Raw genomic sequence first — 12,728 nt, 5'->3', positions numbered from 1 at the left:
TGTAGTACCCTGCTGTCCCTAAAAATGCCCTCACCTGCTTTTTAGTAAAAGGTGCAGACCATGCCTGAATGGCTTCCACTTTTGTAGTTTCTGGCCTTATCTTACCACTCCCCATTCTATATCCTAGGTAGGAGACCGCTGCCATACCCACCTGACATTTGCTCAGCTTAATGGTCAACCCTGTCCTTTGTAGTCTACCCAGCACCTCCCTGACATGCTGAAGGTGCTCTGGCAAGGAATGTCTGTAGACAGCAATATCATCTAGGTAAGCAAGGGCAAACCTTCCTGCTCCTGCTAGGATATGATCTACCAGCCTCTAGAAAGTTGCTGGGGCATTCTTCATCCCAAAGGGCATCTTTGTGAACTCATACAAGCCAAATGGAGTCATAAAGACTGACTTTTGTCTCGCACTGGGAGTCTAGGGCACCTGCCAGTAACCCTTGGTAAGATCAATGGTTGTAAGATACTTAGCCCCACCCAGCTGCTCTAGGGCCTCATCTGTCCTAGGCATGGGGTAAGCATCTGACACTGTGTGACTATTTAATTTCCTGTAGTCCACACAGAACCTGGTGCTGCCATCCTTCTTTGGCACCAGCACGACTGGGGAGGCCCAGGGACTGTTGAACTCCTGAATCACAGCTAGTTCCAACATCTCCTGTACCTCCTCCCTCAGAGTCTGTTTGACTCTCTCAGGCACTCTATAAGGGGCCTGCCTAATAGGCCTTTGGGGTCCTGTATCCACCTGGTGCTGCCCCAGGTGGGTGCACCCTGGTTTTTCAGTGAACATGTCCTGAAATTCCTGCAACATTGTTCGGATTTCTCAAACCTGGGTAGGAGATAGCTGCTGGAACATTGCTAGCCCTCCCACTGAGGCATCAGCCCAAGCCTCAATGAGGAGATCAGTCCCCAGATCTCCCTCAGCCTCCTCTTGCAATCCACTGCAAATGCTCAGCACAAGGGCTTCCATATCATGGTAAGGTTTCATCATGTTAACATGGTACAATTTGTGCCCCTGCCTTCTGCCTAGCAGTTCCAACATGTAATTGATATCACTTACCTTTCTTACAACCTTGTAGGGTCCCTCCCAAGCTGCTTGCAGCTTGTTGTGTCTGATAGGAATGAGAACCATTACCTGCTGTCCCACAGCATACTCTCTAGCTAGAGCATTCCTGTCATACCCCACCTTTTTCTGTTGTTGGGCTTCTGCCAGGTTCTCCTTGGCCAAGCCCATGAGATCCCTGAGCCTTGTCTTGAGGTTCAGGATGTATGCCACAACAGACTCCTTGTGAAACTCGCACTCACCTTCCCACTCATCTCAAATTAAATCTAGAGAGCCCCTCACCCTATGCCCATACAACAACTCAAAGGTGAAAAACCTGTGGATTCCTGGGAAACCTCTCTGTAAGACAACAACAGATGGTGCAAATATTTGTCCCACTCCCTCTTAAACTGATCTGCAAATGCCCGTAGCATGGACTTGATTGTAGAGTTTATCCTCTCAACAAGACCATTAGTCTGGGGATGGTAGGGGTGGTCTTCATGTGCTTCACCCCACAGGACTTCCACAGACAAGCCAGCAGGTCTGACATGAAATTGGTACCTCTGTCAGTCAGTATTTCTTTTGGGAAACCTACCCTGCTAAAAATCTCTAACAAAGCATTTGCCACCTTCTCTGCCTCAATGGAGGACAAAACCACTGTGTCAGGGCATCGTGTAGCATAATCCACTACCACTAGGATATAATTTCCCTGTGAAACTTGGGGTACTCAGAGGAACCACAATATCCATAGCTACCCTCTGAAATGTCTCCTCAATCACAGGCAAAGGCATCAAAGGAGCTCTCACCTTGTCTTCTGCCTTGCCTACCTTTTGGCACTGCTCACAGGTCCTGCAGTACCCTGTTATATCTCAGGAAATTCCAGGCCAATAAAAGTTCTGCATAATAAGCCTTTTTGTATGTTTTATACTCATATGACCTGCAAAGGGAATATCATGGGCTATGGCTAGAAGCGTCAAACAGTAGGCTCTAGGCACTACCAAGTGCTGTACTCTCTCACCTTCTAACCCTCCCTCAGGGGTACACTCTCTGTATAGTAACCCTTTTTTTCCAGTATACAGATTCACCCTTTCCTTGAGAATCAGGTGGCTCCCTAGCTACCTTCCTCAGGCCTTGCAATGTAGGGTCTGACAGCTGAGTCTGTCTCAACTATCTCCTTGTAACCCTTCCCAGCTCTCCTTCCACAGGAAGTCTGGCATCCTCTGACAGTGTCAGCCTGGGTATTACTACTCACCTATACCTTTGCAGTCACTCTGTCCAAGGGACCATCAGTACCCCCAAGCAGCTGTCGCTCACCTTCAGGCTCACTGCTACGGGGTAGCTCCCTCCCTGAAGTAACCATCTCACCAGTCCTGGCTGCAAGTATGTGGTCTGTCTGGGTCTCCCCCAGGCTACCAGACCCACATGTTTGTCTCCTAGCCTGACTGCATGTAACTGCACAAACACATTGTAGAGCCTCATCCAAATCCTTCCCTATCAGGACATCTGCAGGATGGTAGTTTAGTACCCCTGTTGTCTCAATACCACCTACTATTGGCATTTTGTTTTTCCCACTTACTGGCTCCCTCACCTTTTGTTCCCCACCTTGCTGCTGTGGACACCTGTATGCCACATGGCCCCACTGGTTGCATTCAAAACATTTAACCCTAGCTCCTGGACATGTACCTGAACTAGTGGCTTCCTCTGCTACTGGCAGATTCTGTTGGGGCAGTCTGTGCTGCCCACCACGGGTTCCTTTAGACCCATGAGCAGTACTGGTGGTCCCTTTCCTGTGCAGGGCTGCCCTGTTTGCCAGGTATAGGTCTCCATTCTTCCCCAACTCATCTGAAGTAGCGCATTGTCTATCAGCTAACCAGATCCTCATGTCTTCAGGCAAAGTGCTAAAGGCTTATTCCCCCACCAAAAGGTCTACCAACCCTTCAAAAGTGGCAACCTGACATTCACTCACTCACCTATGGAAGTAAGTGCTCAGTTCAGCAACATATTTACATACACTTTCATCTGCCTTGGGTCTATGCTCACAAAACTTTTTCCTATATATTTCAGGTGTTAGCTTAAACAATTCTAACAAGTGATTTTTAACAGCAGTATAATCAAAACATGCAATGTCAGACATTTTTGAAAAAACAGTTACAGCTTTACCATGGAGTAAGGAGGTCAGGAACCGTACCCAGTGCCTTTGGTCAACACTATACTGTTTGCATACCATCTCAAACATATGAATGAAACTATCAAAATGATCCCCCTCTTTAAACTGCAGAAGAAATTTACTGACCTTTTGTGCTTCTGGGGTCCAGTTACTCCCTTCCCCATTATATCCATGACTCTGGCAAAGAGTCAGCATTTCCCTCTCATGCGTCCTCTGCTGCCCCTTTTCCTCAGCTTTTATCTCCAAATGCCTGGCCTCCAACTCAAGTCTCTTTAGCTCCAGATGGATTTGTAAGTCCTCTGCAGAAAGGTTGAGCTGTCCATTCTCCGAAGGTATTATATCTCCACTGCCAGTCTGATTGTCCTCCTGGTTGCTGTTTTCTGATACAGCTGTAATCAAGGCTGAAATCAGGTCTGCCTTAGTCAGGTTTCCATGCACCAGTACACTTGCCTGGCACATCTCCGCCAGCTGGTTCCTTATCAGCTTTCCATTCTCCTCTGCTGACATGCTGCCTGCTTACCATGACTACTAACTAAGCTAACAAAATAAATAAAACGGTTGTGATTTGAACTTTCAGTATTCACTGCGTGGCTGATTTAGAGTACAGAACACCTTCAAAGCTCATTGTACACAAGCTACAGGAATTCACTCTACCCACACCACTACAAGCCAAATTAGTATTTGCCAACCAATTAATATGCGGTGTGGATATCCCACCACTGCCAAACAATTAATATGTGACACCCATGCCCTGGCCCAGCAATCAAGGAGCCTCAATCCTCACCACTAACACCAGTGAAGGGCGTCTCATATAGGAGGAAAGGATAACAAATACACACAGTAAAGTGCAATTTCTCTTAAGAGCACACAGAGATCACAGTCAGTCCAGGGCTGGTCGCTCCCTTGCTCTCCAGATCCCTAATAAGACTCCCAACTGGCACAGCTATAGGTCCAGATCTCAGCCTAGTGGGCAAGCTAAAACCTCCAGCACCCTCTCTGTCCAACCAGTGCTTCCTGTCCCTGCCCAAGTATCTGACAGACACACATACACACACACACTTTGAGAAGAGTTTATACAACCATGCAGACACTCCTGGGGAAAGCTGGCACAGGTTATCCAGCTGTGCCCCTTTTAACCAGACTATATGGTAGAAATCACTGCCACCACCCAGCTAAAATTTATCAGCTACTCAAAGGTCCTTAAAAGGGTGCCCAGTTATTACTGTGCAATATTATTATCCAAATGGTAAGTGTGACCGAACAGCAAGGCTTATTTGGAGTGACTTGGACAGTAATCACTTTATACATGCAATGTACTCTGGAGCTTAAATTAACTCTACACAAAACAGCCAGAGTTGAAAGGTTTAAAATATTTAATAATAAATACTAAAAACACAAGACAATACTTTTTACTACACAGCGCTTATCAAAATTTCAAAGATCACCGACAAATACGTAAAATAATTCAGTAGTACAGTTCTGACATCACAGAAAAATACTTAGTTTAATTTTTGTAGTTTCTAGCTATTTCTAAGAGAAAACACAAGTCTAAGATAAACTTACATATAGAACAAGACAGTGCTGATGAGTTGGATGGTAAAGACAAAAATGCTTAATGCTCTCTGATTCTCTGTTTTTTAAAAATCACATTCCTAGTTCACATTACATCATTCTTCACACTTTCCTGGGTTTCCCAGGCTAACGGGCTACATTCTTTAGTAAGCTCACACCAGGTCAGGAAGCAAAGCCATTAAGGGCATTCATGCATGCAAATTCTGGCCATTACTCTGGCCTTAAACCGATAGCAAGAATTCCTTCATCTAGACAGGCCAGAGCCATCTTTAAATATCAAAGACAGTCATAAAATGCTTGGCTTAACTTCCTTACAGCAGAGTGCACTGTTACATTTTTGCAGTTCCACATGTAACAGTATGTTTTTCCATTTAAGACAACAAGCCTGTGGTTTACATTGATATTTACAGATGACAGAATTATCTTCAAAATTCTATCAGGCTAGGCTAGCAGCCTTCACCTATTTTCGCCCAATCATCACAATAAGCATTAGTCATTCTTCCATTGTAAAGAAGAATGTTTTCCAATTTATGGCTAAACTTAAAATGTTATCAACAACCTGTTAAAAGTTTGTGTCACGTCTTTACTATTAGATATAATGGTTATACCAAGATATTTCATTTGATTGTTATTCCAATTGAAGTAAGAATTTTTTGTATTTTTTAATGTTTTATTAATTAACAATGTACTTGTTTTATTATGAAATCTTAAGTTTGAGATGCCTTTGAACTGACTCCTTGAAGTAATTATATGTTCTAATGAATTTTCTACATTTCCTATTGTTAGTAAATATAATCAGAAATGTGTTGAGACTTTAGTTTGAAATCTTCTTTTATTTTGATGCCATTAATATTCTTCTTGGAGCTAATACTATTATCAAAGGGTTCTATAGCTAATGAAAAAGTAAAGGTGATAATGGACAGCTTTGTTTTGTGCCTTTTTATAATTTAAAGGGATTAGAAAGAAAATAACTTTTTTAACGTAAGCACAGGAGTTATTGTATAACTTAGAAATTAATGCAATTATCTCAGGTGAGAAGTTATACAAGTTAAGTGTTTTAAACAGGTATGATCAATTAACTGAGTCAAAAGCTGTATCTAAATTGAGACTAATGATAGGAAGTTTTTTTCTTTTATTTTTATTTGCGAAGTCTATTAATGTATGTATTCTTATATTATACTGTGTCTATTTTAAATAAACCCAGTTTGATCATTGTTAATTAGTTTAGGTATAAGTAGATTAATTCTGTTAGCTTAAATGAGCATGAACATCTTATTGTTAACATTTAAAGGAGAAATAGGTCTGTATGATCAACACTTTGTAGGATCCTTATCTTGTTTTGAATATATGATATGAGGGAATATTTCCATGATGGGGAACTTCATCATTTTTTTTTATTTCTCTACAGACCTTATCTAATATTTCAACCGCCTCATCACATAATATTTTATATAGTTCTGGTAAAGGACCATCTAAGCCCTTCACTTTATTTTTTAACTTTTTATTTGATATTTTATTTCTGTTAAAGTGAATGGTCTATCATTTTGTATTTGTTTGCTTGCTAATTTATTATTTATATTTCCCCTTAGAAAAGTTTCAACTATATCATTATTTAGATTATTTGTATTATTATTTATATGTTCATAGAATATATTAAAGCCCTCAAGAATACATTTAATATTTGTTTTGCTTTCTTTTTTATAATTTATATGTGATATCATTTATTTGATATTATTTAGTTTTTTCATTTTCTTTGATCTAAGAGCAAGTTTATACAAATTTAAAGGGTTTACTGAATAAGTTTGTTCATAGGTTCATAGGTAGGTACTAGGCTATTGGCCCTAGGGCCCATACAAGCCTAGCCAAAAAATGTACCCTGGCTTTCGCCACCCAAGAAAATTATTTTCCTGTGCCCCTGTCGAGCAGAGCCACAGAAGTGATCCCTGGGGTGAATTTCCCATTTCCCATCCAATCATCAAGATTTTTCTTGAGTGCTAATGAGGAGCTCTGCTTGACATAGATAGGTAGTCTGTTCCAGAGTATGGCAAGTCTCTGGGACAGGAATCTATCCCTCCAGCATGTTTATTTGATTGTGGTGACAAGGTTTAGGTCCCTAGAGCGTGTAGCTTGGAGGGATTTGGATTTCATTAAGTGGAGCATGTCCAACAGCTCTGGGTTTGACATAGCTTTGTATGTTAGGCAGAGGTCGCCCCTGAATAGGCGATATGTGATGGAGTAAAGCTGTAGTTTTTTCAGATGGTCTGCACAGGGCATCTGTTTGAGGCCAGTAATCCTCTTTGTGAGGTATTTCTGTGGTCTTTCCAGTTGTTGTAGATGTCTTGTGAGGTACATACCAAAAGGGGCATTGTACTCTATAATGGGTCTAATGAGTGATGAGTAGAGGGGAACAATGACCACTTTTTTTCTGGATGAGAATCCTTTTGTGATGAGATGAGCCACATAGAAGGATTTCCTGACCACTGTGGTGATGTGATTATCAAAGGAGAGACTACTTCCCACCTGTGTCCCAAGGTCTCTTATCACATTTTCGGCATTAAGTAGACTACCAGCTATGTGGTAGTTCATGGGTACAGAGTTTTTACCAAAGGGGATGACAATACACTTTTTGGCATTGAGCTTCAGGCCATGGCTTTGACACCAGGTATCTGTCTCAGTGAAGCCCTTTTGTAGTTTGTCCACGTTAGGAGTTTCAATTATGGCTCCTAGTTTGCAGTCATCTGCAAACTTTGCTAGCCAAAGACCTTCTGCGTTTGCCTGCACTTCAGAGAAGTAGATATCAAACAGGAGAGGACCCAGGACTGAACCCTGTGGTACTCCACTTGTCACTGGTCTAATGCCGGATTTGGAATCCACTACTTTCACAGTGGGGGTTCTGTCCATGAGCCAGTTGGCAACCCATCTTGTGCCATAGGGATTTATACCTAGTTTAGTGAGCTTATCTATAATTCCAGAGTGGGGGATGGTGTCAAAAGCCTTGGCGAGATCTAGATAAGCTGTGTGAACCATTTTACCCTCATCTATGGCCTTGGTGACTGCTTCAAAGAAGTCAATCAGGTTTAGGAGACATGATCTGCCTTTTACAAATCCAAACTGGGTAGGGTCCAGAGTTTGGAGATTACCAATGTCTTTGTTTATGAGTTCCACGATGATACGTTCCATGGCCTTGCAGACCAGGCTCGTCAGGCTAATGGGGTGGTAGTTCCCGGGGTCCGTAGTGACTCGCCCTTTGTGGAGTGGGATAACCGTAATGGTGCACCATTCAGTGGGTACAAAGCCTGAGGTGAGGCTATGACTGAACATGGTACTTAGGTAGGGTGTCAGTTCATTCTGTAGTTCATGTAGAACGCAGCCTGGGATATTGTCAGGTCCCATGGATGCTGTGTTTTTGGCTTTGGAGAGTGTGTTTTTTACCTCTGCAGCCGTGATTATAGGAACTTTGCATTCTTCCGGTATAGAGATGGGCCCTCTAGGGGGTGAGAGGGGGGTAAAGTTAGCACTGAACCTATCTGCTAGGATGTTGGCAATATCAGTTGGTTCTGTATATTTAGTGCCATTGTGCTGTAACTCAGAGCAGATATGAGTGTTCCCATTTAGATTCTTGACATAGCTATAGAATGCTTTGTGGCTGTCTTTAGAGTCAGTGGTAATTTTGTTTCATAACTAGCTTTGGAGGATTTTATGAGGGATCTCAGCTTCTTACTGAGGTTGACCAGGGATTTTACTCTTTTTTGCAACAGTTTCTTTCTTCTGTTGTAGAGTTTGTTTATGGCAGAAGACCACCAGATTGGCTTCCTTTTTTTGGAGGATAACATCTTGGTTCTATTAGGGATAGCATGATCCATGCACTCGTGTAAGTGCTTATAAAGTGCATTTGTGTAGGATTCAGCAGTCCTACCTCTATTGTCCGTTTGCATGGGTGTCATGAAGTTTGCCACTTCTATCTTAAGAAGTGTGAAGTTGGCTTTGGAAAAGTTTTTTACGATGGTTTCCCTAATTGGGGCTGGGGGTGGGATGTGGATGTCTAGGCTAATTAGCTTGTGGTCGGATCTGACCAATGAGGAATTGACCTCTGGTGTGGAACACCGGTTTCCCATGTTGGTAATGACTAGGATATTGCTGCCCCTGGTGGGGGTGTGAATAAGTTGATCCAATGTGTTGGAATTTATGAATTCCAGAAAATGTTGAGCAAAAGAGTTGGTACATGAGTGGTTTTCCCAGTTAATGGTGGGGTAGTTGAAATCGCCCATTATTAGGGTGTTGGGTTGTACCCTAATACTTTCCAGTGTATCAAGAAATGAGGTGTGTGAATCCTGGGGCATGGTGGGGGGTCTGTAGCAAGCTACAATTTGGATTGCGGTCTTGCCCAGAGTTAGTTGCACTTGGATAATCATGGATGCATTATGCTGTGCAACTAGCCTGGAGGTGTGGATATCCTTAATGAATATGGACACGCCTCCGCCTTTAGTGCTTCTTTATGGGTTAGGTGGCCGAAAGGTGTGGTATGAATTGAAGCCTGGTAATGCAGGGGTGCTCTCTGGAGCTTTGAACCAGGTCTCTGTCACTGCACAGATGTCAATGTTCTCCATTTTAAGGAGTGCCTCGAGTGAGTGCATTTTGAGGTTTAGACTTCTAGCATTGAGTAGCATTACCCACAGATTTTGCTTGCTTGTACCTGTTACGGTGGTGAATTTGTCATTTGAACCTTGCCTAAAAAAGGCACTATAGGGGTGGCAAGAGCCTTAGCCAGTATCCGGAATCCTAAGGGCGACAGGTACAGGCCATCTCTGGCAAAGCATCATGGACTGTCGATCATGTCGTCCCAGGCAGACAAATACTGGATCCCCTTAGAATGACACCAGAAGCTTAGCCAATTGTTGAAGTCAATCATTTTGTCCTTGTACTGTGGTATCATTCTGAGTGATGGCAGGATGCTACTCAGGGTTAGGGTCATACCAGCCTGGAATACAAGATCGGAGAGCTCCTCCATGTCTCTTTTCATGTAGTCCAGGGAGGTACGTCTCAGGTTTTGTTTTGTTTTTCCAGGTTTATTGATACTTTATGATTTAAAATTTCAACATATTTTGTATTTTAGTTCAGACTGGTAATGTAATTTGGTTTTAGATTTAACTACAGTGTGTCTATTTTGGCCTGTAGTGTATTCAGTTCTTTGTCCCATTCTCTTGTTTTAATAATATACCAGCTTGTAACTCTTCCATTTAAGTAAGCCTTTAGTGAATCCCACTGGGATAATGTCAGTTACTTCCCCATTCATGTTTATTTCTAGGAAATTGTTGTTCTCTTTAACATACCAATCCTTGAATCCTTTTATTTTAGTAATGGACACCGGTAATCACCTGTGATGTAGTAGATTGTTGTTAAAATACTATTAAATGTTATAGCATTATGGTACAGTAATGGACATGAAAGTATTGAAACTTCTCTGATATGTGATAACAGTTTGTTTGAAATAACAATTCTGACAATATTTATCTGTGTTCCATATCTATATAAATAATGGGTTAACTGAAGTGAGTTTGTTGTTCCCTAGCATGTATATATCCTTTAAATTCATTAAATTTACAAAACCCTTTAAAGTGTTTGGCTGAAGATGTGATTTTCAGCTTTCTATATTCAGTGGAATCTTTGTCTGATAAAATACAATTAAAATCACCAGCCATTATGACTTCACCTTTCATGTAATAGGCTGTAGTATTTAATTAATGCTTTGCATCTTAGCTCCAACCCTGTAATCCAATAAGAATTCACCAATGTATACAGTTTTCAAATTGACTCAATTAGAGCAATGCTTAAAATACTATTTGTATCAACATAGGTGTCTTTTACTTTAGGCATACTGGTGAGTCCTTGCATAAAATGTGTGTGCCTCTTCTTTTAGCTCAAAAGTCAGAACTTGCTAAACCCAAATAATTCTTTAATGAAAGTGCATTTGCTTTTTTATTAAGTAAATGTATTTCCTGTAGAAATACTTTTTGAGATTTATGTAATTGCAAGTATTTGAACATACTCTCTTTTTACTGGATTATTCAGTCTATTAATAATAATAGATATGCATTTAAAATCAGACATTTATATAGAAGACAAAAAAAATACACAGGTATGATGAAATTGCATTTATGTTCAGAACTTATTACACACTTTATATATAACAATACAAATTCTTCAACTATGGACAAAACCTTGCAAACAAATAAACAATTACCTAATGATATGACCCTAAAACATTCTACCATTGAATAATGTATTCCTAGTTTGTTGAAAAAGATGAACAGACTACCGCTATAACTCTCCATTAGCTTAGCTTATGATGCTGATTCATATTAATGTGTCTCATTTTTTTTAGTATGCATCATCTTAAAAAAGTCCATCAGTGAATTATTATGAATAAGAAAAGTTAAATGGGTGTACCTTTACTTCACCTTTATCTCGCTGATCTACTACAGGGATAAAGTCAGTTGATATTTTCATATGTATTCATTTATAGGTCAATTTACTTATATTTTTTGTATTTTATTTACTATGTGTAAAGTTGTACATAGGTTCATAAATTAGTACTAGGCTAATTGTTCTTGTGGGTCATTCTAAGCCCAGCCAATTATCACATGTAAGAATCAAACGCTGTACCTTGTGCCTATAAGGTGAACACTTAAACCACTATGCCAACCTTCCAACATCACAGACATATTTATATTCCTTAATTTTATATATATATATATATATATATATATATATATATATATATATATATATTATATATTTGTCTAGTTGAGATTACCAAAATTTCGGTATACTGATACTCAGAGCACCAAGACGAGAAGCACAATGTTTCACATTAGTGAAACTTAACATTACTGAACTACAAATGCCCAACACTCCAAGCTGAGCAGAACAGAAGATCCTCTCATCTGCACATTGTAGTGCGATCTCGGAGTTGGTGTCTGTAAGTAGCAGGGGGTCTGGGGTGCAAATAAGTTAACTGGTAAGGTTGCTGTCATTCAGCAGGAATAATGCAAGAGCTGCTGCAGGCAATACGGCTGCCGTGCAATCCAGGAATAGGCTTCTGGGATGTGCAGGAGCGCTCCTGCACTATTCCTGCATGGACACAGCCCCTGTATGCTAATTACCTAATTTGCTGGTGAAAACCATGCAAATGAGGTGAATTAGTGATCCAGAAAGCAGGCAGACGTCTGTGCAGGAATAGTGTAGATTACAGAAATGTATTCCGCCAATAGCTGAATACATTTCTGCAAACTACAAAACGGAAGCATGACAGCTCGTAAAAATGCATGTATTAGAAGGGTTAGGCATGCCAAAGGTCAAATATACGGCCATAAGCATGAAAAATAATTTTAAAATGATAAAAATTAACTTTATTTTTGTTGGCCGATGTTGGCCGTTTAAGCGCAGGGTAGTGGTGCGCAAACGGGATTGGCCCGAAAATTTTAAAAAAAGCTGGAAATAAGCTTTTAAACCAAAATAATAATTCTGCCATAATATTCAATGGCATGCATAACACAACAAGACCATTAAATAGTGGTTGCTAAGGGGGAAGGCTGAATGTCGGATTTGTAACCATGCATTAGCAGTCAGTCCTATGCAAATGAGGGCAATGATACTGAATCACAGATTTCCCCTCAGTACTAGCTTGCACCCAACTGTGTAGGTGCATTAAAACCACAGTGTAGCCTAAGAACTAGATGACTTCATAAGGAGGTGTGTCATACATTCTGTAATCTTATTGGAGCCCTGTGGCCCATGTTTGCCTTTAGCTAATCACTGCTAAAGAAGGGTGTGTGTCTGAAGCTGCGTAGCAGTATTCACATTGCCTAAAATGGTGTGTGCACCATGCACCGGGTTTTAAAGAAAAAGAAACAGGAAATAGCAGCTCCATTCACATCTGAGAACTGGGTT

The sequence above is a fragment of the Protopterus annectens genome, chromosome 8.part1 (genome assembly GCF_019279795.1).
Source record: "Protopterus annectens isolate FY-2018-M chromosome 8.part1, PAN1.0, whole genome shotgun sequence".
NCBI classification, from domain to species: domain Eukaryota; kingdom Metazoa; phylum Chordata; order Ceratodontiformes; family Protopteridae; genus Protopterus; species Protopterus annectens.
The sequence above is the reverse complement of the archived record's forward strand: the minus strand, read 5'-3'. Positions refer to the sequence as shown.